This window comes from Dicentrarchus labrax, unplaced genomic scaffold (genome assembly GCF_905237075.1).
Source record: "Dicentrarchus labrax unplaced genomic scaffold, dlabrax2021, whole genome shotgun sequence".
NCBI lineage: Eukaryota > Metazoa > Chordata > Actinopteri > Moronidae > Dicentrarchus > Dicentrarchus labrax.
The window spans coordinates 27,210,636-27,238,307 of record NW_026136715.1 but is presented as its reverse complement, the minus strand read 5'-3'; the positions used below and the strand labels follow the sequence as shown (position 1 = coordinate 27,238,307).

The 27,672-nt window shown below is 39.4% G+C and overlaps 2 long non-coding RNA genes across 2 annotated transcripts in view; one reads left to right on the top strand and one right to left on the bottom strand.

Moving 5' to 3' along the window:
* Positions 1–972: 972 nt before the first annotated feature.
* On the bottom strand, positions 973–22,284 carry LOC127378021 (uncharacterized). The gene is made up of 3 exons (XR_007887801.1): positions 22,209–22,284; positions 13,818–14,091; positions 973–1,069 (listed from the first exon to the last, which is right to left on the bottom strand). It is a non-coding gene; the product is annotated as an uncharacterized LOC127378021 (long non-coding RNA).
* Positions 11,604–27,672, top strand: part of LOC127378022 (uncharacterized) — a 167,646-nt gene continuing 151,577 nt past the window's right edge. Inside the window, exon 1 of the long non-coding RNA XR_007887802.1 lies at positions 11,604–11,680. This is a non-coding gene — a long non-coding RNA (uncharacterized LOC127378022). The remainder of the gene's footprint in view (positions 11,681–27,672) is intronic.

Genomic DNA, 27,672 nt, shown 5'->3' with positions numbered 1-27,672 from the left:
AAATGTCCCAACATAAAATTATTTAGGAATTATTATTTTATAATAATAAGCAATTAAATAATAAATTAATCCTCTTTCTCCCTCCAGGCATGGAAACATTTGATTTCTGCAACTTTTTTATTGGATCATGGTGATCAATTCTTTTTTAATGCATGCCATTGTCCTTCTATATTTAATTACTGGTTGGGGAAATAATAATGACAGTTGTATCTGTTTGTATTGTTTGTATTTACTCCTGTAACAATGCTTATCACTAGAAAACTGCGCTCTCTGAATGCTGGACTACTTGTGGTTCCTATAGTCTCTAAAAGTAGAACAGGAGCCAGAGCCTTCAGTTACCAAGCTCCTCTCCTGTGGAACCAGCTTCCAGTTGTGGTTCGGGAGGCAGACACCCTCACCACATTCAAGAGTAGGCTTAAGACATTCCTCTTTGATAAAGCTTATAGTTAGGGCTGGATCAGGTGAGTCCTGAACCATCCCTTAGTTATGCTGCTATAGGCCTAGACTATCGGGGGATTTCCCATGGTGCACTGAGCTCCTCTCTTCCTCTCTCTGTAGGAAGTTTTGCCTAATGGTTTATAATCTAATAATAGAAATTCAAAAGTTATCAAATAATGGTCAGATAGGAAAGGATTATGTGGGAAGACTATTAAATGTTCAATATCAATGCCTTATGATAGAACAAGGTCAAGAGTGTGATTAAAACAAGATGCCACTCTTATGTCTGTGCGCTAAATTTGAAGATGGAGCCAGAACATGGTTAGCTTACCTTAGCATAAAGACTGGAGACAGGGTGAAAGAGCTAGCTAGCTACCTTGCTCTTCCTAATGGTAAGAAAATCCACCAGTACCAACACCTCTAAAGCTCAAAAATGAACGCATTGTATCTTCTTTGTTTAGTCCGTACAGAAACCGCGTCAGCGAAGGACAACTTGCCATTTCATGTGGGGTTATGTGCGGGCTACTTCTCACCCTGAGTAGTTGCCAGGCAATAAGTGGAGAGTCTGCTGATGTCTTTGTTTAAACATGGTCATTCAGGGGCAACTGGATGGCGGGAATCCCACCTCGACCTAAGACCAGGACACACAAAATGTATAATGTTTGTATTTTTTTCCACCTTTGAAAAACGTGGGAAAAAAAGTTTGGGCATTTTGTGTTAGCAAGTTATATAATATTTCTGTCATATCTCTCTTTTGGCTGGAAACGTATTTTAATCAGCAATAAGAGAAAATAAAACTCACCTGGAAGAAAACATGAATGCTTTTAGAGGTTAAGAACATGGGTAGTGATGTTGCAGTTTGACATCATTAACAAGTTTAATTAATGTTGTTGATTGTTCAAGACAAGATAATCAGCCTTTCAAGCAGATGTTGCTGCAATACAGTGTCTCTTCATAGATCTGTGTGGTCACTGCTGGTGAAGACGTGAAGAGATCAGTAAAACCAGCTCCTCTGTTGTTTCCATCGCTGTGGTTTCTGTGGTTGCCATGGTCACACAGTGAGCTGAAGCAGAAAAGTTGAACCACCATAAACTTTGATGCTGTGTTAAACAGCTGTGTGCATTAATGAGAGCGGCAGCTGCCCTTTCACTTCTTGCCAATGTGGCGACAGCTGGCTGTCTGAAAGCACCTTTACGTGCATGGCTGACTGTCAGAACATCTAAGCAGTCTTCAAGTCACAAGGTGTCAGCTCTTAGCATGCTAAAGATCAAGCTTAAGATCTCTGCTGGTACACCCTAATGACAGGACCCCGACCCCGCCCTTGAGAGAATGACTGGAGTGGTGTATGACATTATCATGACACATGACAGCTGTGGGGAAACAGAAAACAGTGAAACAGAAAACCTGGATAAGAGACTAAAGCCACTCGCAGCAACATCCAAAAGTACCAATCCTATGGAAGGCCACCATCTCTTTGCCTATGACTTCTTGATATGTTGACAACTCATTGTCACTCCCAACTCGCTGAATGCCGCGGCTTGGTCACTGGCCCTCCGCTTCAACGTGTGTGGCGCTGTAAACATCCCCCCTGCATTATTTCTGCATGCACAGGGCTCTGTGTTCAAGTTAGCAATAATAATGGGCCGATCACACAGAGACACATTGCTAAAAACACGTTGCCTGCAAAACCATTGTTTTTCCTATGGTAGGACCATACCATAGAGCCTGGTATGCGCTCTTCTCTTTTTTAGATGCGCATAAACATCACACTTGGCCCAGAGAGCCAATCAAATCAAGCAAGAGGCTTTCCTACTTCACCACTTCCTTTTGTTTACTATGCAGGTAAATAGGTTAGCTAGCTAGCTAGCTAGCTGTTGGACTATGAGAGAGCTATGGAACAGGGTCATAGTGGGGGTAAACTCTAGTAACGTCAGTTATTCACATCTTTGAAATGAAGCCTGACTCTAATCAAAAGACCCACACCTGCAGTATTTTTCTCCGACACTCCTTGCCGAGGCGTTTTGGAAGCACCCACGCCTGTAGTGATGCATCTCTGTGTGGTCGGCCCTTAAATATTCAACATTAGGTAAGGCTGTCAAAATAAAGCTTGTTAGGTTGTTAATTTTAGGTTTAGGCAAAAAAGTAGGCTACTTGGGTTAAGGTTAGGAAAAGACTGTAAGTTACTTTACGTACCTGATGTAACTTCAGTAGCTTACATTATATGTATATGTATAAATATATACTTATTAAAGAGCAGCTAAAATCTGCCTGTAGCCCGAAACTAAACCTGACCTGTTATTTGGTCTTTTGATTGGGAATCTCGGATACAAAAAAATAATTCCTGTCAAGATCAAACCAGTTTCTTTAGAAGCTTTTGGGCTCATACGTGGGTGGCTAGTGGTGGCAATCAGCCACAGCACATTAAGACCAAGGGAAGGAAACACACAAGCCAGTGGAAATCTGTTTCCAGCCTCCTCATTCTCTCATACACACCTCCCTCTGACGGATTAACCAGCTAATTAACGACCAGAGCTTTCTAATTGATGTGACATGTGACTGACTTCCCTAGGAGGGGAGTTGGCTTTGTGAAGGTGACGCTTTACACTCAAAGGACAGAGTTCATGGAGCAAACACAGGTGACTGACTCCAAGACAGTTTACTCAACAGAATTATGACACAGTTTTACAAAAAACAATGATGACAGATCTGGGCTAAAGACTTAAATAATAAGGATAAAGCCACTCAGTACCTACGTCTATGAATGGGGTTTAAAAGCCAGGTTCCTCTGACTATGGGTTGTAGCAGTTTGGCGAGCAGACGAAGCACAGAGTAAAAACAGAGTAAAGAATTAAAAAGACACAGAGAAGAAGAATAAAAGAGCGTGGAGAGGCAGATCAGACTGAAAGGACAGACAGATAGAAAATGGGAAAGCACACAATAAGCCACAAATGCTTGAAGGACCAAAAGAAATTGGAGAGCGATGGCAGAGAGGGTAAATAGCATGTGGATGAAAACACAGTAATTGTCAACAGTCACACAAGCATAACGGGCATAGATAACAGTGGGTAACGTGAAATTACAGACCAGCTGTGCAGCATGCAAACACTTCCCTCTCCTACCCAGTGAATTTACTACTCACTTACTCCTATATGCATTATGAAGCAGCAGGGGCTAATGTTAATCAGTAAATGCATTCATCTGTCCAACACACAGATCCACACAATGAGAACCATTATAGCCATAACATTTGCTGTGGATATTTCAAGAGAGAGAATTAATTAATTCACTTAATTAATTTGATATTGTGCACAATATGAAAAATGAAGAAATATGAGAGGAGTGTTTGCTGATTAGACCCCATCATCAAGGGGGCAGTGGGGCTATGAGCTGTACAAGATTATTTCCCCAATGGAGTCTTGACACTGGTGGTGGTGGTGAAAATCAGTGGCTGAATATCTGGATGGAGTTGAGTGGGATTTCTGATGACCCGATTGGAAGGATCCATGAGCACCCATGGGTCCTTGTCATGGGTTGTGATGAAGACAGGATGGATTGCATTTTTCAATAACTGAGAGAGGTTTAAAGCAAAAACTCATAAAATGTTCAGAATGGAAAGGGCACATGGAGATGGTCACCAAAATCATTAGGAATAATTTTCCTGGGTCCACGAATATCACCCGCAAATTATATTAATTGTATTATTAAATTATATGGTCAGAAGTTGTAGTGATATCCTGCTCTGGATCCAAGCTGGACAGATGGGACAGACAGACCTACCTTAGAGATTTATGACTCTATTTTATGAACAAACAGAAAATGAGGAAAACGGAGAGAGGTCTGGAGAAAAGTAGCAGAAAGGACTGGAGTAAGTTCTTAGATCAGTCCAACTTTGAGCTTTCAGACAATCATTGCACAGGCACATTGTAGCTAATTAGTTAACCTTGTAGTCACATCAAATAGTTTAAATGAGCTAATTTTGTGTTACATAGGCTATTTGAGGCAGTTCTTGATGAGTGAAAACGGATACAAACAGTATGTAGCTTGTTTTAAATTAGCTGAATCAGTCACATAAGTAACTCTGGATCTTATGTAGCTGGAACTGCCAGCCTTGCAGTCATTTTGCCACAGGTTAGCTGAAACTTGTGTATTTCTTTTCACCAAGTGAATGATGATTTTTTTTCTGTTATAAAGTATACATTACTTAAAAGAAATTGTTTACTTTTGGTTTCACATGGGACATGAACAATGTTCTCCTGGGTGTTCCTGTGTTTGTTTAAACCATTTATCCACCCCAACCCAGTCACCTGACTTCAACGGCGCTTCAAAACATGGGCATGTTCAGAAATTACACTACAGTGGTACCTACAGCATCCTAATTTGAATTGCAGCTGCCACTAACCAAGCTGCCATGTTTGATGACTTGGGACTGAGACCGGGCTGTTTTGACAGACAGCTAATATGTGAATTTATAAAGAGAGTTTTAATGTCAATAATGAAGTTTTCAGTTTTCAAATACAAACTTTTATGCCCAGTATTTGCTGTGTTTCAAGTGTGAAATTATTGTTTTTACTTGTAGCCATTTTATATGTGTCATATCTGACTTTTTCAAAAGTAAAATAAAACATGTTTTGAATGACCTTCATATTTCAATCTAAAGACAACAGACAAAGAAATCTGTGATATTGTGTAATTCACCAGGTAAACACAACAGACACATATACCCGTGATATAACAGGGAGTTTGCACTGGAGCAGCAGCACTTGCATATTGTTTATTGGTAATGCATTTCCAATCTAATTTAGCCTACTGTATGAACCCTGACCCTTCACACAGGAGACCATCACATGGTCTGCAAGAACACACAATAGGCATTCAGTTTGCGGGTAACAACAAGCAGTGTTACGCGGGCTGTAAAAAGTACACATTAAGAAAAAACATGATGGAAAATTATTGGAAAATATTGCATTGTATTCCAACAATTAGAGAGCAGACTGCAACATTTTGTGGCGTAGTTATAGGCGTTTCCCATGACTGTTCAGCCAGATACCCTGGAGTGTGTGTGAGAAAGAGAGTGTGGGGTGGGGGAGCATGTGTAGACCTGTCTTCGAGCTGCAGTGAATTTCCCATCGAGAGTTAGAGGAGCTGGATTAAGGACAAGAGTAGATTAGTGTGGGGTGAGGGAATAGGGTTGCATGGTGGGGTCACAGATGACAAAGCCAGTCGTGTAGCACTAACATCAATACAGTGTCAACTGTAACTTTCAGTTAAGAAAAACTATTATAAACTCACACTAATTACATACTGAGAGATGTTTCTTTTCTCATTTAAGGTGTAAACACACAGCTTATATGATATAGCTTGATCATGCAGCATCCTCTGTTGGCAAATGAAGCCGACTGCAGTTCCTCAAACGACCACTAGATGCTGGCTACAGAAGTCGGTCAAATCTCCATAAGGCCCCATATTAATATTTCCAACTTTACAGCAGAAATAAACATATTTACAGCCTGGTTAAAAAAAACTGATTTTGGTCGCTATAGCTAATTTACCTGTTTATGACACATGTGCATTTGTTACAATGTTATGCACATTTTTATGTAACTCACCCTTTTAAATAATATAAAGGCTTAAAGTTAAGCACAATTATGGGCCGCTATGTGGCCACTTTGAGTGACAGGTTTTCAGTAACCAGGCTTCCTCCAACTCACCCCAGCTTCGCTCACGCTTTACCCCTTTGCCCGTTTTTGGATTACCCAGAGCCAACCACAATGACAGCTCTGCCCCTTTCTTTCCATGTTAATTATTCAGTCTATGTTCTCGATGCGTACTATGACTCTTGTCAAGCTAAGGTGACCCACTGCAACAAATAAAAGTCTGAAATCCTATTTTATGACATTTAAGATTTTTGGTATTACAAAAACATGTTTCTTAAAGGCATACTATGCAGTTTTCCGGTTTTGTCAAACAGCTACCCCTGGAGTCGCTGCGGAGTACTTGTATTTAACGTTAACTGTCGTAAACACCTCTCACCAGAGCCGTCTCTATATACGGCTCTGCGTCTCTGCACTCAGGGCCTGATCCCCTCCCCCCTGTACATGTGTACATGTTCACTAGGATGGAAGCGTCGGACATTGAACAGGCAAAGATACTCCGAAGATGTCTACTGACCAGGTAACAGACTGAATGCCTGCTAGTGTCTTCCATTGAGGCTGCTTCTTATGTCGCTGATGTATGTGATGTTGCGCCGTATAGCAATTTGTGATTCCCGCGAGATTTGGCGGGACGCCACCTTTCAGACTTGCGTTGCTGGTTCTGCCAACGGCGTCCCTCTCCTGCTTTGCTATCGGAATGATTCGCTATACTACGAGTTCGTTTACCATCAAAATTACTTCAAAGCTGTTATATTAAGGTAAAAATCTTGCATAGTGTGCCTTTAACTGCATTTATTAAAAAAATCTGATCTAATCTTAGGATAGGAATTTAGCTATGCTTGTTATATATGTTGCTTATAATTTCCTTGGCCATGAATATATCGACTACCAAAACAATTCATTTTGAATTTGATCAACCGTCTGTTCAAATCTTTATTGTAGGCTGATAATTGGCAGAAAACCACAGAAATGTGGGGTTGAATGCCATCTTTTCTTGTCCATTATAGCAAGCAAGCAAGCCAGCCCGTCACAAGCAAAGTGATACAGCTGTTGTCGAAGACTGTGTACATTCTTAACACATACAGCCATTACAGGAAGAGTGCCAATTGAAGACTGAAGGTTACAGTTGCAGTTTGGATTTCTTAAGATAAGATAGGAGGTCTGAGATAGACTGCAACAGAGCCATGAGTTTAATTATTTGTGTAACAAGAAGATAGGATGTTTCTTATCTTTGGAGCATTCAGACATTTAGGAAAGTTTTAATGAGGCATCGGACTATGGACTAAACAATCAATACCCTCGGAAGATACTCAACAGACGTAAAACTGTGTGACCCCTTGGCTCTACTAGACTACATCAAAGTTAAAGGGAGGATCTGCACCAACTCGCAACACACACTCACACACACACATAAAATCTATCAGCATTGAACTGTCCCCTCAGGCAAGAGGACAAAAATACTAAATCATGTGACTAATATACATGCAGATGACTACTAGAGGAACCTCACCACTGCGCATCAGACTGTAATAAATCAAAATACCAACCGAGATTTTCAGATCTCATTTGTCCATAACACCACAATTGCAGATCTGGAAGAAAGCTTTGTTATTGTAAATATCTCAATTAACAATAACCCCAGTAACCACTGGAAATATCTATGGCTCAAACACAGACACATTTTTCAGACCTTTTTCTCCGTTCTCTCAAGCATGTGCAATTGCCTAGTAATACTGGAGGTGACTTTAAAGGTCCAGTGTGAAGGATTTTGTAGCTACTAGCAGTATAATTGCACATTCTTTCACTTCACACTCCCCTTCAAAAGCGCGAAGGAGAAACTACAGTGGCCACAAAATGCATGAAAAACAAACGATAGCCCTATCTAAAGCCAGTGTTTGGTTTGTCTGTTCTGGTCTACTGTAGAAACATGGTGGCCTCAATGGAAGGCGACCTGCAGACCCGTAGATATAAAAGGCTCATTAACCAAAACATAACAATTCTTATTTCCTGGTGATTATACACTAATGAAAACATACCTATGAATATTATATTCCATTTCTGACAACAGATCCTCCTTAATGTTACACACTGGATCTTTCATTGACCCATCAGTAGACAAAATAAAAAACTCAAGCAATAAAGTGCCTGACCGTACCTTCGTCTTGGCAATAGCTGGCGAAAATAACCCCCAACTCCCAAAGAGAACTTATTCCTCTCACCAATTAGCCACCAATATTCATAAATTGACAAATATTAGACTCTCAGATTCATCCCATCAGTGTCCAGGATAGGGATGTGGAATAGAGAGTTAGTTTTTTTAGTAGTTTAGTTATGTTTTATATGTAAAGTTTTATATTTTAATTTTTTCTAATTCTAATTCTTCTACTTGTGTGTTGTGTAAAGGGAGTCGGGCAAGTAAGATTTTAATTGTACGTATAAACCACTGTGTGTTTTACTGTGCATATGACAATAAACCTCTTGAACTGAATTGAAGACAGTCCCTCCAGGAAGTTGTGATTTTGCGATCGCACCAATACGTTTTTTCACCGATTAGTTTTCACCAATCATAGCAGACCCCTGCACAAAACATTGAACCATACATCTAAGCTACAATCTACTACAAGCTACTACAAGCTACTGTGAAATCAGGCATTTTGGTCCGCAGCAATCCTTCAGAAAAAGCCTGCAAAATTCTTGAGAGACTATTTAGAAATAAATTATTCTCCAAAAAGCTCACTAACTCTCCTCTGAGAGACTGGAAAGGTGGTACTAAGAGGAAAACTAATCTCTTTCTTTGTCAGCAAAAAAGAAAGCGAAGGAACAAGAAGCCAAACTGGAAGAGAAAATTGAAGAATTTGAAAACATTAACTCTAGTTACCCATCAGAGGAAAGTCAAAATGAACTTAGGAAATGCAAATGCAAATAAATGAAAACCTAATTCCTAATATACAGGCTGAGACATGCATCACCTGAGTATAGTAATGAATGTCCTGGCAAATCAGATAAAACAAAATCAAGAAAAAACAATGATTCAAGATATCAGAGACTCGGCAGAGAAGCCTACACATTCTCCAGAAGACATAAATAAAATATGGAAATAAGATTGCAACCTGTATTCAACAGAAAATTATACTTACCTTGTGTTCACCTAACCTATTTAATGACATTTATATGATCTTTTTATTTCTCTCTCCTCTTCCTGGCAGATACCCACTTACACAACACGCTTTCATATAGGCACACAAGCACATAAAATACTCACTAATGAAAAACAAGAAAAAATCTACCATATTCAAATCATAACATCTGTCTGTATGTTTTGTTACACCTGTTTGTACTATGTTACACTGAAGGAAAAAATGAGTGGCAGAGAGAGGCAGGCGTTCAATGAAGAACAAATAAGTGAATATAAACAGACAGAGTGATGGGCAGACAGACAGGGAGACAGCAACAGATAGTGTGCGAGAGACAGACTGTTTTGATTCAGTGATATGCAGCTGGCTGGCTCACATGGGAGAGCTTTTCTTCAAAGCCCGGTGGTCTGTCTGCACTGTTTGTACCCAGGCTGCTGCTGCTGCTGCTCTCACACATGATCAACAAACAACCTTTATCTGTGGTTTATATACTGTATGTATAAGTAGTGTGTGAACACAAGTTTGCATAAATCACTGTTGCCCTTTGAACAGAATCTTTACAGCTCTTCTTTCCTGATGTAGCCTGAAAATCCGACTGAATTGCCACTATACAATGGTATATGATGGTAACTCAATCTGATATATACAGTAGGGTATTGGGAAGGAGGTGTCACAGACCAGTTTCACTATTGTACATGCAACCCAATATTACAAGGAATTTAATCCATATTGGATGATATTGCTTTTTTACTTTCAGTGCCAATGCAGGAAGTAGTGTGCCCTTTGTGCATTTGTATTCTGTCACAACCTGAAATTTACGCCAAAATATTTACGCATCTACGTTGTTGACTTAAGTATTTTGTCCTCCAAAAGTCTTCTGACCTGCCTCTTACTGATTGATTTCCGGCCACAGGTTGATGTAGCTAGAAATTCGAGAAGAAGAAGAGAATAAGAGACGAGAGACACCTCTGGGGCGCACAGTGGCACTAGTACAATCACAAGCATTTTCTAAAATGGTTGTGATCAGCCGCAGCACAGCTAGAACGCATTGCGATTGTGCCCAGTAGATTTGGGCCGTTAAGTTTGTCTTTTTGCTAAGTACAACCATGACCTTTCCCTATCCTTAACCAGTTGTATTAGTAACCTAAGCAAACCATTATCATAGTTTGTCATAACTACAATCTTTCCTTACCATAACCATTCCGCAGAGATAATGTGGAAAGCGAAAATGTAAAAAAATTTGGCATTAGATGTTAAAAACCATCGGCTTTGAATGTAATCTATGTCATTTGATTAATATCAGCGTTCTTGTCTGCCAATCATATTGTCTGCTTACTGTTGTGCACAAAGAGCTGACCATGGTCAAACTAGGACAAAGAAGACCAAACATTTTTGATGCTAGTCTTTTTGTCGGGAGGTTCTGAGGCATCCCAGAGGCTGCTGTTGCGGCCATGGCTCATTTTTATTTGCCCCCATGGAAGGTAAAAGGAGTTATTTGTGTTTAAATATTTTTTTAAAATACTTCTAATAAATTGATATAAATTAAATTATTAAAATAAGTAGCCCCTCAATGTAACTGTCTAAAAATCCCCTTTTTTTAAAAAAAAATATATAAAAATTTTTTTGGGGGGGGAAAAGGAAAAAAAAAAACGCCCCCAAGGGAAGGGGGATTAGGTTGGACCAGTATCAGGTTAACCATCCAGGAGTCTGTTTAGGAATGGCTAGAGCCAATTATTGAAAACGACAGACAACAATTGAGAGGAGTTATGTTTACCATTTATCCAAAGACAACTAAAAGCAACAATCCAATTCTTATGCACTCTAAGGAAGTGTGGGCCAAGGTACACAAAATGTATAAGATGCCACAATATGTACAGATATATGCTTCATTGTGGTTTAATCCTGCCATACATATTGGAAAAACGTCAGTGTATTGGAGGCAGTGGTGTTCAAGTGGTGTATGTACTATAGGAGACCTGTACAAAAATGGACAATTCATGTCTTATCTCATCAATTTAAACTTGAAGGCAAACAACATTTTTGGAAATACTTACAAATCAGGGACTGTGTAAAATCTCGACTTGGTAATTGTTCAGAAAATGATATTTTGGAATATCTGAATGCGCCACAGGAACGCTGCACGGCCTCACAATTTTATAGACTAACGAACTATTCAGTAAGTGGTGAGTCCTCTAATGTGAAATTGTTATGGCAGAGAGACCTGAAAATAACCTTTACACAGGAGAAATGGTTGGGGGTACTAGCAGACTGTGGAAAGTATGTAAGGGAAGCAAGAGGGAAGTTCCCACAATATAAGATGTTGTTGTTGTGCACCTGTCTGTCTGTCTGTCTGTCTGTCTGTCTGTCTGTCTGTCTCTCTCTCTCTCTCTCTCTCTCTCACACCCCAACTGGTCGAGACAGACGACCACCCACCTAGAGCCGAAGGATCTGTCCTAGGTTTCTGCCTTTTAACAGGCAGTTTTTCCTTGCCCTTGTCGCCAAGTGCTTGCTCATGGTGGTACTGTTCTCTGTAATTAATGTTTTAAAGAGTTTGGTCTAGACCTGCTCTAATTGAAAAGTGTCCTGAGATAACTTCTGTTATGAATTGGCGCTATACAAATAAAACTGAATTGAATTGAATTGAATAAGATCATGCATAGATATTATCATACCCCTGTGAGATTACATAGAATGAAATTGATGAATGATAGTATGTGTTGGAAGTGTAAAACAGAGGTAGGAACTTTTCTTCACTGTATATGGGAATGTGCATTAGTGAGTCAATTTTGGTTTAAAGTGGTGGACTTCCTGAGTAACTGGTCAGGTTCAGTGATTCCCCTGACTCCTGCTGTATGTTTACTAGGGGACAGATCACAAATGCCGAATATATCAAGAAGAACTTTCTCTGTTATTATGGTGGGCTTGGTCACAGCTTCCAGAGTTATCTTAAGACACTGTAAAACTGCTGTATCTCCTAATCTGAAAGACTGGACTAATGCAATGGTGGACACAGCATCTTATGAGTCTATGCTTCACAAACTGTCGGCTAACAAGGAAGATGGGATGACCTCTTGGGATCTTTTTTGGACCTACACAAGGACTAATGGAAACTCAGCCTAAGAAATCAGAGTCTGAATACAGCAAAGCTTCTTTGTCCTTCTGTACAGTGGATTTCCCCCTTATATTTCTTGCTTTATTTTTCAAGTTTTAATTTTCCTCTCTGACATGTCATATGTTTATGCCAAAATTACAAAATGTATGACCAACCCTGTACTCTTCTACTTTGTTGTTAAGAATTCAATAAAAATTGAAATGAAAAAACAAAAACAAAATTGGATATAAATGCAGTCACTGGAAGCTCTGGAACTAGTTTAAAACTGATGAGTAAAAGGACATGATGGTTTTAGTTCAGAAATTAGAAACACTGGTGTAGTATATTTAAGTCAAATGTACCCAACATTTATGGGGAGCTACTAACCGGCCCACAGCTGTGCAGATCCTCCATATTTCTGCATATTGTCGAATGAACAAGTTATTTCCTGGCAGCGTTTGGAATGTATTAAGGATGAGTGAGTGGAGGCCGTCACTGGTGCCTTTGTGTGGAAGTGGTTCATGTGTGTATTCCTTTTAAGACATCTATTCCAGGATGCATTTGTGTGGTTACAGCTTTTTTTTTTTTTGCACTGCAGTCCATTTCACATGGCTGGTTGTTCTCTTTATGTGGTACACTTGGTTTAGCTTGGTGGTTTTTTTCATGCTCCCTGGCAGGGATATTCACTGTCTCTGGGGCCGTCCCATTGAATTGTGGGTCAGACAAAACAGGACTGGGCCACTTCTGTTATAAAGCCCTGTTGGGCAAGGCCCAGTGCCATCGGATGGCTGGAAAATCAGTATCTCTTGCGGTGCTCAGAAGGGCCAGATGGACACACTGCAAAAAGATTGCAAACCTAGCATGTGATTTTACTTTGTGCTCAGATTCATTTCAGACATATTATGTAATAATTTTGATCTCCTGAAATGACCACAGGTTATCTGCTGGTGTTCATAGTAGTAGTCAATATCAATAATTCATTTTGGGCTGATGCTGGAGGTGGTTTCTGTAAGAATCTCGAGCCATTTGAAGAATTTCCATTGCCTTACTTACTTAATAGTTTACAGCTTGCTCCAGCTTATTCCCTTATATTTGCTTCAATATGACTATGTGTTATCTTTTCCAGATCTAGCTGCAATTGACTATTATTTTTATTTTGGATTTATCTGCTATTTAGTTCTCAATTAACTGATTGGTGATTTAGTCCATGAAATGTCAGAGATAATGAAAAAATGCCCAAATCTATTCTAAATATCCACGATTATATATTTCAGATTGCTTGTTTTGTCCGACCAACAGTCCAAAACCCAAATATATTAAATTTACCACCACATCACAGACAATACCGGCAGGTTTCCATGAGAATTATTTTCTTGTCTCATAAAGAGTTTTCAAAAGTCATATTAACATATAGTAAGTGAAATCTAATAAAATGTAAAATATGATCTGCCAGTGCAGTAAGATTCTCAGAGTAAACATAAGAAGAAAGGTTAAGTCACTCACATTTTTTGCAGTGCATGAAGCGATTTCCTCTGTCCCCCCTTGGGATTTGCTGGGGGCCGCCCTAGAAGCTGTGTCTTCTCCCTACAAACTTTTGCAGCATCTGCGTCTGGACGTCATGAACAGAGCCATCAGTAAGCCAACAGTCCCTCAGGCGCTGGGGCGGCTGAGGGTCATTCATTCTGCCCCACGATACTCCAAACTTCAGCTCTTCTATGTCACAAGCGACCCCCTCCCCACCACTTCTTGGAGCGCTTCCAGCCTTCAGGCAAGGAGCCTGTGATGAGAGGAGGAAAGAAAGGGGGGAGGAGGATGAGTGGGTTGGATGGATATGCTGGCTCTGATCCAGACGTTAGCACTGGAGGGGGAGGAGGAGTGATACTGTGTTTGTTTCTAACCCTCTGTTCAGAGAGGCACAGTGAATGGATGGAAAGTCAATGGAGGGCGGTCATTGCTGGAGATGGACACAGTTTTACTGCAGGCAGCAGGAATTCAGGCAGAGGTGTTCATACTATATATATCCTCACATGTAAACACAGCTACAACTTATTACATATGGTATGTGAATTTGGTATGGACCTTTTTCAGAGCAGCCATTTTGACATGAAATAATAGTAATAATCAAACTGGCTGCTGTGAAAAAGGTCTATTGCTTTTACTTACAAACAATATGTTTGATTACACACCCTTTAAAATGAACCAACCTTGTGCTAATATATATATATATATATATATTATATTTGAAGATCCAGTGTTTAACATTTAGGAGGATCTATCGTCAGAAATGGAATATAATACTGATTGAATTGGTCCGCCATGTTTTACCGCCATGTTTCTACAGTATCCCAGAATGAACAAACCCAACACGGGCTAGATAGGGCCTTTTTGTGTTTTTGAGTTTTGTGGCAACTGTTGTTTCTCCTAGCGGTGTACATGAGTCCTGTGACTGTTTTATGTTAGACCATCTAGCCATTAACCAAGTCGCAGTGATGGTAGCATGGGTAGTAGGATTGACGTTAGGCAGGGTCCCCAAGTTACTGATGAAGGTTCCTTATATGGTCAGTGATCGTAGCGTTATTAAAATTTTACATATTAGTTAGACATTTGTTAGAACAACAGCCAGACATAGAGAAAAAACAGACCACTGTGAAATAACAGTGTCACTAGATCCTACACACTGGTCCTTAATATGGTAATAAGTTTTATAGAAGACCATGTCAAACTCTACACATAACCTTGTTTTTTGTTTGTTTTACTTGGTTTCTTCACTCTTTGTGTTTAACTGTCTTTAACTGGAGAAAATTTGTTTTCACTGGACAGTGCTTACCATGGAACATTTAAACATGTCTCACCTCTAGCCAATCAGTGTTGTTAAATGTGGAATTTTCTTTCTTGACAGCTGAAAACACACACAACAGTCTGATTGTGGCGTTACCAAAGTTGCAGTTACAGAAGTCAGTATTGCAGTGGCATATTATGTAGGGGAAGCTTCATTTACCATTTTACCTTTGTAATTACAGTGTTGGCTGAATCAAATATAATTTCTGTAAAACCACATATTTGTGGTTTTAATTCCTACAATATCTACCTTTTAAACAATAAATAACCATGTGAAAAAAGACCATGTGATCTGGTTCAAAGCAAGTAAGTGGACCTTGAGTTGTTGTTTCTTAATTTTTTTTTGTTTGTTTGCTTTCTACTTTAAAATGGACTTTAATGGATTGGCTTGTTTTGAAAATATTTTAATATGCTAAATATGACACCATGACACCACCATTTATCGCCTTTCCTCCTACTTAGATAAAAAAAGCCTTCTTTCACGTTCTCTGTAAGAGATACAGCATTATTATGCTATTTACAATGTAGCAAAGGCACACGCAATTCCTTTCAACTACAGGTGTTTGCATGATGTTTTTTTCTCTCAAGGCTGTATTCCAAATAAATGGCCGCCTTCATATTGTGCTACGTGAGAATGCCGAGATATCTGTGTTGTTTCATGAAAGAAGCAGAAGCTTTCAGCATGCAGACGCAGATCTCTGAAGGGCCATCAAAAGGAAGGATGAGAAGCAGGACAAAAATGGGATAAAATTGCTGTGTTGCTCTTGGTGCCAGAGAAACAACAACAACAACAACAACAACAAAAATCTCCATGGTCTTATAAAGAAGAATAAATCAACATGATGGCAAATGGTTGAGCCACATTGCTCTCATTTTCTTGTTTTATTCACCCTCCGTCTGTCTCTGCTGGTGAGCTCCACCTACGTACTGCAGAGACAAATGAAAGGAAGAGAGGGAGAAAGGGATAGAGAGACATCTGTTGGCTCCTATTGTGTCTAGATGATTGCCCCCTCACTACCGCCAACACACTCACACAAAACCCCACACAATGCACACACAGTGTTCATGTCTTTACGTGAAGTCTGGAGAGCTGAACTGGCACTGTTGCAGTCATATGTGCACTCTTCACAGAGACACTCCCAGGGTAACGCTCCTGTAAAACCAGAGCCAGCAAAACAAAAATAATAAATGCCTGTTTGTGGTGTTTGTGCTTAAACCATGTACATTAAACCATATACAACCATGTGTTAAATCACACATTTAATCTACTTACTGCTAAGAGATAGACAATTTTCACAGCAGCCATTTTGACACAAAATGGTAGGGTAAACACAGATTTGGCCAATGATACTAATTAAGGTCAAGTTCCATTCAGGTCTAACAGAGTCAGGGTGCTGCTATAGTGCATGTTGGCTCACTGGAAAGGATCACTAAATGGAACTGTATCTTAGGGTGTTTTCACACATACCTCATTTGGTCCGAACCTTCAGACTTTTCAGTTTGGTCCGGACCAGAATTGTAGGTGAAAAAGGTGCCATGGACCACGGTCCGGATCAAAAGACCAAAATTTGGTCTGAACTAAAGGGGTGGTCTCGGTCCGGATCAAACTGAACCATGGTTCGGTTCGTTTACAGTATGAAAACACTTTTTGGATGGTTCAGACTTTCGGACCAATTACAGGAAGTTAGGTACCATAGAAGAAGAAGAAAAAACCCGGAAGAAAACCCCCGCCAGAACCAGCAAAAATGTGTCGTGGAAATACGTGGGGAGAGGAGGAGATTATGTGTTTAATTTCAATTTGGTCAGACGAAAACATTTAATGTCAGTTAGAAAACAATGCCGACTTTTACAAAACATTTTCTGAGCGGATGAAAGAGAGGGTACTTATTTTGCACTACGAGAACGTACATTTCTCTCGAGTATTGTGCTTGCAGTTGGTGCTGACGTTGTTGCTGCTGGTTGTAATACCATAATAACGCAATCGGGATTTGCTCATTCATTTTCATTCATACGGATAAGACTACCCGCCAAAATGACAACACGCCAACGTCAGACGCACGCCCGTCTACTCACCAATCAAAGGGAGACGCAACACACGTAGGAGGTGACGACACGCCGTAGGTATGTCATGGAAAGTTCTTTAGTGCGCTAGCAAAATTACTATGTGAAACCGAAAATAACGGGACCAAATGTATACAATGTAATTAAACACGAACCTTGGTCCGGACTTTTAGGTGTGAAAACGCCCTTAATCTGTATCATTGATAGCACCTGTGTTTACCCTACTATTTCATGTCAAAATGTCTGCTGTGTCAAAGATCTATTTCCACAATTAGTGAATTCTAAAAATCAGAAGTACAGGAAGCTATTGTATTAGCTGTGTCGCACAATCCAGTTTTATATAGTGCTGCTCTGCCGAAGTACAGACTGCACAGAAGAGGAACAGTTTGCAGTCAGTCATGAGACAGGAGTGGATAGTTAAATAGGTCTTGAATTAACTTATTGTGCAGTTAGCGAACAGGCTAGCTAACTGGCTAGTTGGCAGCTAGTTTTAGCGGGCTATTGAGATTGCCAAAGTTAGGTATTCAAGGATCTTCCGAACCCTAGGACTGAACATGGAACCCATGAGTTTAAATGCATGTTTTATATCATCAGTCGTGTTCAGATCCCTTTTTATTACAGCAGGTCTGTTTAACATTAACAGGATAGTATGGAAAGTACGGACCGGGGAAGTGCATGTGGCCATGCAGTTGAAGTTATCAAGGTAGATGCTAGATGTAACAAAACTGCAAATCTGATTCTAAATGAGTTGCGTTCGTAATCCATCACCATGACAACAAGTCGACTTTTAAGCTAAAATAACGAGTGGAGTAGCCATGCTGTTTTAATCAACAAGAGAGTAATAACAGAAAACCTGGATGTAACTAAGAGACGTTTCATTATAGGTAAGACACATTGTCTAAACTTGTATAACACCAATCAGCTGAGAAATTAGTGCGACTGGGTCCGTGTCTTGCAGACAGATTCGAGTCTGACATTGGCTGTGCATGGGTCCAGCTGTCAAATAATAGACGAGTCCATTGTGGTTGTGGGTGGTACATTTCCATTGTTACTGGCTAGCTAGCATGTCAATAGTTAGCTCACTGGTTGTTTTACCTTGCAAACTAGCGCTCAAGTAGTCAGCACTTTATTTTGCATTGACGCTCTAATTCATTTTGCTGTTCCAGTTTTGACACTTACATTGCCCCAGCTTTAAAAGGAATAAAACAAACAACAACAAAAAATACAAAAACAAATCAAAAAGTTTAAAATAAAAACAATGCACAACGAGAATTGTCAAGTATGCATAAATGAGCATTTTCTCATAGAAATTGACTTCAAAAGTCCTATCATCAAATGCCTGGCTCAAATATGGACTTACAGTTCAAAATGGCTCCTCTGTTGGGGAAGAGGTATTGTCTGCTCCTCTTAATCTTGCTGTTGCTTACTAATGCTTACACTATCAGTTTTACTGGATAGTATACATCAACAATTTAATATATTATAAAAGTCTTGATCTATAGAATTTAAATAAATTAATGAGAATTAGAATAAATTAATAATTAGGACTTAAGAAACCTGTGATAGTAAACTATGTGTAAACATTTTTTCCCCCATGGATTTAATACACTAATAGAATAATGGGTGAGGTAGCACAAGATAAGTAGACTCTTGAAAGGTGTCAGACATGTAGCTAATTTAGTTAGCACTGGGTTATTATGCTGTGCTTTTGGGTAACGAAAAGGCTGACATTTGCACATCACTGTGCCATATGGTGGCACTGGCCCTGATCAAGGCCACATACTGGCACCAGTCCCTTTCCTGTAGCACTGCCACTGCCCGCTTGAACATCGTTTGTGTTGTTAGCGACTGTACTCTTCCCCTTCTCCCTCTCTCCTCCTCTGAAGACCAGAAACCACTAGATACATCCTGACATTTTCCTTTTCACACTCCATTGAATTAAACATCCCCTCTTTTAAATCTCTGAATTGAATCTTATCTTAACAAGGCAGGTATCCAGACAGATACTGGCTGCAAATTTGGTGCAGTGTAGTGTTTGAGAGGTATGCAGATATTTTCAAGAAATATTTTTAAAACTTCTGTTGGTGTGAAAGTTGTTTTAAAGCTTAGTCCATGCGGAATGGGGTCTGAATGAAAACAATTGACAGTCTTGAGATTTTATGGGATCTAAATGATTATCAATTATACTTTAGTAGAAGTCTGTTTCAACCAAAAATCATCATACACCCATTCTTTATAATGCTAGTTAAATGCTCAGACATTGTAGCTGTACCATCTTCGGTTTGGAATTGTCAAGACGAGCATGATTTTTGACACAAATAGTCTGGAAGTCATCCTGGTCCAGTATGTAACTTGTACAGTGTGATGTAGAAACTTGAAGCCACCAGTGCACATCCACTGAGAATGGACTTTACAGTGAAGTAGGAGACATCTTGTGTCCAGCAGGAAAACTTTAGAAATCAACAACATTTGTATATTCTGAGATTCTGGAGGTTTTAATGAGGTAGAAGGAGGAGATGTCTTTTTAAGAATTTTAATGTTGGAATTGTACTATTTTTTGCAGAAAAACATATCAGACACACATTTTTGTTCCAAGCAGACTATTTGTATTATGTCTGGAGACATAACAAAGATATAACAAGAGGACTACTAGGCACTGTTTCCTGGTACTCTAGCCCCACTAGCATGGTACGTAAATCATTAAAAGGGCTGCCCAAAGTAGTTGCCTAGCTTAATTAAGTTTCATACATGAATTTTTTATTTTAGTTTATTGATTTCCCCCAGTTAAAATGTTAAATTATTTTCTACCACCACTACTATAACACTTATTTGTATTTCACCATATTTGATGTTGAAGCTACCATATGAATGCTCCGAATGTATAAAGCCTTCCCATACAGTACACACTATATTATATGTTCCTGCAAATGCTTTTATGAAAAGCCTTGGGATTTCTTGGCCTAAACTGTAGGAATATTTCCTAACACAGCGCCATATTTTACGTGGAGAACAAAGTGTACTCGCTGGTCTGGCAAACAGACTCAAACATAGAGAGACAAAAGGAAACCCCAGCCTAGTTGGAAAAAGAGGCGTGAAAATGAGCATGCTGGCGGGCTTAGCGGCAAGTTACATGCATCGCTCTCAGGGTCGACCCAGCTTGGCTTATCATAAAAGGCTTCCTCTGAGACATCCTCTTGGAGGATATCAAAGACCTGCTGTGGTAGAGATCCAACTTGAGAAAGATCAAATGGAAATAAAGAACCTTCACCTTCCTTCAGTCCTTCAGTATCTGGCATAGCCAGTCTGGATGATGAATACTACAGTACACTGTTGGCAAAAGAAGCCCTTTTCCCATGAAAGGTGAAGAGAGATTGGGAGAGTAGTTTCTCTTACGTTATTCTTTCCTCTAAAGGCTGCCAGGCATCACCTACAGCCCTAGTGTTACTGTGCAGAGCTGAGTACTCTCATTTACCATATAAATATATGAATGATCTCTTGTAGGTTACTCTCCTCACACACTATAAAATATTGCCATATGATGGGATAAACATTAATTTATATTTTATATAACAAACGTACTGAGGTGGTGATATATATATATATATATTTGAAAGGTAGCCTGTATGAGAATCTTGAAATTTTATAATTATAATAATGATATATCTAAATGTTTCTATATAATATTACATTATTGTATTATGAGTAGCATAAAGGGGAGCTACAGCATGAATTTTATCATACAACCCTGCGTTGCAAATATTTAAATAACCTTGTACTCTTCATTTATATAGCACTTTTCTTCACAATGTTACAAAATGGTTTTCAAAGGAAAAGTAAAACCACTGAAGACAGTTAAAATAGTATATATTATATATATATAATAAGATTATGGAACATGAGCACAGAGAGAGTAAAACAATAAAGTGGGTAAGAACACATAAATAAGAGTAAACAAAAAAACAAAAACATATATGTATATGTATAACATATTTGTGTAGGCCTTAATATTTCCATAATGGAGCATGGATTCTTGTTTCAACTACAAATGACGGCGCAGCCTTTAAAAAATTGAAGTTCTGGAGCTGTAAGTCTCAATTCTGTGATTGAGTAAGTCACTCTGAATCAGATCAGTTATCATTTAGAAGAAGGAGAACTATAAGTTTATCTTTTTGGCTTTAATGTTACAGTTCACACAAACCTCCAGTAATTTGGTCTAACCTTTCCTCCAGAAAATCACCCAAAATATGAACAAGACTAGGTTGATACCAATCACAGTGTTTCTACAGTAGCCCAGAACAGACAAACCAAACACTGTCACTAGATAGGGGCATTCACGTTTTTATCGTGTTTCTCAGCCACCGTAGTTTCTTCTCTATATTTGGAAGGGGAGGGTGAAGCAACTGAGGTGCAATCTGCAGCTACACTGCTAGATGTCACCAAAGCCTGTACACTCACAAAGTGAATGCTGTTAGAGCATGAAGTGTATATTTAGAAAATTAAGATATAAAAATCTCATGAGAAAATAAAAAGAGCTGTAATTCACACTTCAAAATAGATGCCCCTACACACACAAACATACGCATTAAGGCAGAAGAGACTCAGTGAGCTAGGAGCCATGTGGGGATTGTATATGAACTCTACAGTCTAAGCAGACAAGGCCCGAAGCAGCATATGGTTAGAATCTGTGCCGAATCCATGCCATTTCGGCCTTCTCTTTTTTTTTTCTTTTTTCCTCTGCATGAGGTGGACTCAGCAGCAAGCCGTGTGTGTGAGGACACACACACATACACGCACAAGGGACAGAAAAAGTCCCACAAATACATACACACAGTAATGCTCAGATTTTACACACTGAAACACACATAATAACACTGTTGTTTCTGCTGTGAATGAACATGTGCCTGCTAACACGCTACCACACTTGGGTACAGATACTGTAAATTACATACACACACACACACACATAGAACAGAGCCATTAATGTTGCCCCCCTACCGTGCTGAGCCACAGCAGGCGGCGTCTCTGCGAGGACTGGAGGAGGATACAAATGACATCAGTGTGTATTGAACAAACACTCATCAGTCTGTTAATGCTAAGGAGACCAGGCCCCGGGGGTTCTGGTGGAGGTGAAGCTACTTATGAGGACCCTGCAGACAGGCTACCAATAGAAGCAAACATCCACTCGTAAACAGCCACCCACAGACAGGGGACGTCTGATACCACAGGACAGCTTGTTGTAGGCATCGCCGTGGGCGGAGGAGAGAAAAAGTGTGATGCAGCAATCAACACTTATCCCAGAATTATAGTTATAATTAGTTTTGCATATTGCAAATGACTCATCTCATCGAAACAAAATTTTCATGGGCTCTTCAAAATATTTTTGAACACTGGCAACATCTATAGCAAAGGCAGCTGACATGCATTGTAGCTCTGCAGTGAGGAGGAACCCACAGAGCTGCCCTCATACATAATTCCATACAATGATTAAGTAGCAACATCCTCCCCGAAATCCCCTCACAGCATGAGCAGGAAGAGAGGTTTTCCTTCACTGACATATGAATTATTTTCCTCCCATAGCACTTACCATAAATTATGCCTGCTTAACTTAGGGAATGAGTTATTAGGAGAGTCTTTTTGAAACGGGAGACTTCCTAGAAAATTTCAAACCGTCATCAATGGTTTATGAATACATAGCCAAACAATAGCTACTAAACTAACTTTTCAGCAGCAAGTAGATACTTTGTTCTGATTGCCAAACAGCATGTAAGTGGTCATTATATGTCCATTTCCATCAGCCTGCAATTTCAATTTGTGCATGGAGTGGAGCTGCCAGAAATTTGAAAAAACTGCCTCCAGTAAATATGACAAAATAAGGAAAAATGGTAAACAAAGAAACAAAGAGGAAGAGCAAAATACACCATTATCTGTACCTATTTAGCCAACTAAATTATCTGTATTTGTACCTGTACTCAGAAAGGGTGGGGCTTAAAGCAGACATATGAACAAAAGTAGACCATCATTTCTAACAAGCAAAACAAAATAGCAGTACCAAAATAAATATACATATACAACTTCCTTCCAAAAATCCATTTATTTACTACATTCCCAAATAGAATGATACAGGGTTCCTTTATGTTCAGTACACTCGCTGCACATGTGTCTAGTATATTGTTGTCAAAGTGGTTTAATTTTACTGGTGTTGCATATATACACATTAACCAGTTCTACTGTAATAGTAATAGTAATAGACAGGTATTTACAGAATTCTGTGCACCTTCACAAACTGTGTTCCAATCCGCTATCATTATTTCCTCGTTCAAATTTTTCCTCCATGCTTCTAACTTTCCCTCTGAAGACACATTGCTAAAACTCAGCATTGCCCAAGTTTGGACTGGAATGTGATAATGTCTGAGAAATGTTTAAATGTTTGTGAATGTAATACCACACATTTATCATATTCAGTACAATAAGAATATTTTGTTGCTTCCCTCAGCGCTTTCACTTTGTATGAGTACATGTACAGATGCAGTGGTAGGTCTGGTTTAGTAGAGCCTGTCTCTAAATCAACCCAGTTGTAAAGTAGTTTGATCCATTTGCAAATTTCTTCCCCATCTTGAAAGTGTCTCAAATAGATAGGGCCATTCAACCCTATCAGAGGCCTTTTCTGCATCTAAGGCCAAAAGTGCAGTATCACAAACATCCTTCTGAATATGCAAGATGTTCATTAAATGGACCTGTACTTGTATAGCTCCTTTCTATTCTTCCGACCACTCAAAGCACATGCCACATTCACCTTTCAAGCACATTGACGGCAGAGTCCATCGAACAGAAAGTCATTCATACACATTCACACACCGATGAGTGTGCAATTTGGGGTTCAGTATCTTGCTCAAGGATTCTGCCAGGGATCGAACCAACAACCTTCCGATTAGTGGATGACCTGCTCTACCTCTGAGCCCAATCCATTCTGGTCCTCACCTATTATGCCAGGGAGTATCATCTCTAGCTGCCTTGCTAGCGCCTTACTAAGAATTTTTGTGTCAGAATTTAGCAGACTAATTGGACGCATATTCTCACATATGGTATTAGGTTTTCCAGGTTTTGGTAGGAGAGTTATCAGTGCCTTTCCTTTAATTTCTTATAGATGTCTTTGGGAGGCCATCAGTGCCTGCAGCTTTTCCTACTTTCATAGAGTCTAAAGCTTCTGAGTCAAGCTCAAGTCTATGTCTAAATCTAATGAACTTTTTTCTGATATGCTTGGAATATATTATCGAGGAATTAGTTTTGTTCATCCAAATTTGGAGAGCATTCACTAGAATATAATTTTTCATAGACGCATTTGAGTGCATTATTAATTTCTGTAGGATCAACAATAGTCTTACCTTTATCATTCTCTATATAGTTGATAGCCCTCTCTGATTGCTGTTGCTTAATACGCCATGCTAAGTTTTAGTAGGCATGATGCAGCTGTATCTGCTGATATTGTATTGTATTGTGTTCTCAGTAAAAGCAGTTGCTGTTGTTTTATTGTGTTTCTACACTGGTTTTGGAATAGGCCCTCTTCTAGGCTTTCAATTTGAGATTCAAGAGACTTCATTTTATGCTTAGCTGCTCTGGATTTTGTGCTAGTGAAACTTATAATTTATCCCCTAATAAAAGCCTTAAAAGCCTCCCATCAAATTGTATTTGAAAGAAGAAGTCAATTTGTTGACCTACACTTCTGTAAAAGCCATCTCTGCTGGAACCTCCATTTAGTTTTTTTGTTGTTTTTTTTGGAGGGGGGGTCACTAATGGACTTAAAATCAATACATATAAGGGAGACTGCTACATGGTCTGAAGTGACAAAACTATTATATTGACATTCTTCAATTTTAGAAATAATAATCAATACGAGAATATGTGTGGTGTGTGTTTGAATGGCAAGAGTATGATAGCATAGTATATGGTGTAGGAATCTCCAAATGTCTTCAAGGTCTCGTTCCCAAATAAACTGATGGATTATTTTTCCTTTAAGAAATAAATTGCTGAGAAACTTAGGGTTAGGGTTGTTATTATTATTGTTATTTTTCCTGTAGTAGAATACCTTGGGCTTTGAGGCATCTTTCTCCTGGGTCTTTGATTACATTTCGATTTGTAGAGGAATAGATTTATGGATGAGAGTTAAGATGCCTATAGCCTGAGAAGAGTAGGATGTGAAAAGTACCTGTCCTGGCCATCTACTTCTAACCTTTATAATGTCACTTGCAAGCTTATGAGTTTCTTGAAGAAACACAATTTTAGCCTGGAGTTGCTTTATACGATTAAAAGATTCAGAAAGAAAACTTTTTACAGAACAGTGCAGTGTTTTTGATCAAGTTTGTTTTATAACAGTTGCTATATTACCAATAGTACCAATACCGACACATTTTACTTATTATTACATAATAATAATAATAATAATAATAATAAAATCAAATATAAAAAGTGTGGATGTTTAGGGATGTATGTAACCAATGTTCCCAATACTGGTTTAAACCTTGTTGCATATCACCCCTCTTTATCACCATAGCAGTTGATTCAAACACTGGAATCTAAGGTTTGTGGATATCAGACAGGTATAAAGTAAATGTGCCCATTGACATGGGCATCAGAAGCACTTTAAAATCTGGATAGGGAGCCAATTAATCTTTCAATACACTTTTCAAGTAGAGCATGTCTAGACCGTACTCCTTACATAATTATTTTAAACTGTTCCCACCATGGGCCAGCACTAGGTGGGCAGCCGTCTGCCTCGACCGGTTTGGGTTAGAGAGACGGTGGTCTGGCTGAATACTCCATTCTTGCAGGGTGTCCATTAATTCCTGACATAGGACACCTACTAAGTAGCTTTGGATGAAATGTAACAGTTCACTGTTCTAAATTAAAAAATTGAACAGTAAACATGAAAATCTTGATATTGATTTGGGGACTGCGACATGGCTGGATAGCTAACTATACATACAGGGTACAGTTGGATCAGAAGAGACGCATTTAATAATTGAAAGTACCCTGTGGAGATTTATGTTTTGCCTCAAGCGGCTTCACAATCTGTAGAGCACTGGTTCCAAACCTAGAGGTTGCAAAAGCTTCATGGGAGGTTGCAAGGCCTTCTTGATTTAAAGGAGTCAGTGAAAAGAAAACACTGATTTTTTCACAAAAGTGATTATTAAGTATGTATGATTATTAAAAAATGCATAATACAGACAGAGAATTGTACAAAATGTTCCTAAAAATGTCAGGATATCTTTATTAATATTCACAGGAAATATTTAAAATAATCCATCCAAATCTCTCGTTTTAATTCAATTTCAATTCAATTCAATTCAATTCAATTTTATTTGTATAGCGCCAATTCATAACAGAAGTTATCTCAGGACACTTTTCAAATAGAGCAGGTCTAGACCGAACTCCTTATAACATTTACAGAGACCCAACAGTACCACCATGAGCAAGACCTTGACGACGGGGGCAAGGAAAAACTGCCTGTTAAAAGGACAGATCCTTCGGCTCTAGGTGGGTGGTCGTCTGCCTCGACCAGTTGTGGTGAGCGAGAGAGAGAGAGAGAGAGAAAAGAGAAAAAAAAAAAGACAGAGACAGACAGACAGACAGACAGACAGACAGACAGACAGACAGTTGCACAGCAACAACAGTAGCAACAACTACACTAATAGTAGTGACTGATGATGATGAACATGACAACAGCAACGATGGGGGACAATGAGCAGTGACAACAGCAACAACAGTAACCGTAGCTATAATAATACTTATAATAATAATAACACTAATATCAGTGATATTGGCAATGGCAGTCAAGCAGGACCATGGCAGGAGGCTCCACCAGGATCCATGAGAACCTGCGAGATGAGAAAGCACAAGAACTCCGGGGAAGAAGTGAAGTTAGTAACATGCATTAATGGGACATGAATGAGTGCAGAAAGAGAGAGGAAGAGAGGAGCTCAGTGCACCATGGGAAATACCCCAATAGTCTAGGCCTATAGCAGCATAACTAAGGGATGGTTCAGGACTCACCTGATCCAGCCCTAACTATAAGCTTTATCAAAGAGGAACGTCTTAAGCCTACTCTTGAATGTGGTGAGGGTGTCTGCCTCCCGAACCACAACTGGAAGCTGGTTCCACAGGAGAGGAGCTTGGTAACTGAAGGTTCTGGCTCCTGTTCTACTTTTAGAGACTATAGGAACCACAAGTGGGCGGCTGTGGCTCAGAGGCAGAGCGGGTCCTTAATCGGAAGGTTGTGGGTTCGATCCCCGGCTCCTGGTGCCACATGTCGAAGTATCCTTGAGCAAGTTACTGAACCCCAAATTGCTCCCGATGCCATGCATCGGTGTGTGTGTGTAAGTTTCTGTTTGATGGCATTGCCATCACTGTGTGAAAGGGTGAAGAAGTAGTGTAAAAGCGCTTTGAGTGGTCGGAAGGTCGGCTA